We start from the raw sequence: 1,543 nt of genomic DNA on the forward strand, positions 1-1,543 counted from the left end.
GGCTCTGGGCGCTGACTCTCACCAGTGGCTATGGATGAAGTCACAGGCGATTTTCAACCAGCGCCAGGATTTTTTAAGTTCTTATCTCTTTATCTATAGGTTCGATTCTTTCTTCTATCTTTTGTATTTTCTTCTGTAGTTGTTCAAGTTGTTCCTCATTAATCTATTTCTTCTGGTTCCCTGTCTGTGGGATATTCACTCTCTTAATGGATTCCATTGCTTTTTCCATCATTTGCACTTTCTTTGGTAGCTGTTCAAATAACTCTGCATCAATATATTTCTTCTAGTTCTCTTTGTCTAGGGTATTAATTGTGTCTGCTTTTTTAGGAGAAGGGTTATTTTGTTTTATCATGATGTTTGAGGCAGCCTGCTTCTTTCTTGACTTAATGTGATTTTTTTCTTGATAGATGTTAGGCTGTTATAAGTGTACAGTGTCCCAGGAGATAGGAATGTTCTTTCAAGGGGCTGAGGCTCTCAGGCCTGAAGCAAGGTGACACTGTTCTCCGGAAACTATGGCTGGTCTACGCCTGGCCCCCTTTGGTATGAGAAATCCCAAGCCTTCTCTGTTGCAATCAGGAAGATTCAAGGATAGAGTACCTGGATGATAGATTGCTGAAATATATTGTTCCCTCTTTGTTTTATAATCTGCCTCCAGGAGTTCCTGGGTGTCAGAAATAATTAAGTGCTTATTTACTAACTGAAAGGCTGGTAGTTCAAATCCACCCAGAGGTGCCTCAGAAGGCAGCCTGACAATTTACTTTTGAAAAGTCAAAGCTTTTAAAAGAGTACAGTGTAGTTCTCTGCACATACAACATGAGTTAGAGTCATATGGCCCTTATAAAAAGAAATTCTGGAACCTTTCCTATCCTGTGTCATCCTCAATGACCTCTGACAAGCTTGAAACTGTTGCCATAGTCACTCTGTAAATCCATCTGATTGAGAGTTCACTTGAGCACAATTAAGTGTTCAGAGAGATTCATAATCTTCTCAATGTTAATCATAATCGGTTATGGTCTGCGCAGTCAAATATTGTTGCATAGTCAAAAAAGCATAAATAGACATTGTACTAGTATTCTTTACTTTCAGCCAGGATCTATCTGACATCAGCAATGATATCCCTGATGCCATGGCCTTTTCTAATTCTAGCATGGTCTTCTGACAGTTCTCCGTATATATACTCTTCTAGTCATTTTTTATGATCTTCAGAAATATTTTGCTTATGTGTTATATTAATATTATTCAATAATTTCCACATTCTGTTGGATCACCTTTCTTGAGAATTGGGACAAATATGGATCTCCCAGTCTGTGGTGAGATATCTGCCCTCCAGATTTCCTAGCATAAACTGGTGAGCATATCCAGGACTATATCTGTCAGTTGAAACATGTCAATTGGTATCCCATTGATTCCTGGGACCTAATTTTTTGCCAGTCCTTTCAGTACAGCTTGAACTTCTTCCTTCACCAACATTGGCTCTTGATCATATTTTACTTCCTAAAATATTTTTTTATTAGCCAATCCTTTTTGGTATAGTAATTCTGGG

This window comes from Elephantulus edwardii, unplaced genomic scaffold (genome assembly GCF_000299155.1).
Source record: "Elephantulus edwardii isolate Elephantulus edwardi_28Jun2011 unplaced genomic scaffold, EleEdw1.0 scaffold00311, whole genome shotgun sequence".
NCBI lineage: Eukaryota > Metazoa > Chordata > Mammalia > Macroscelidea > Macroscelididae > Elephantulus > Elephantulus edwardii.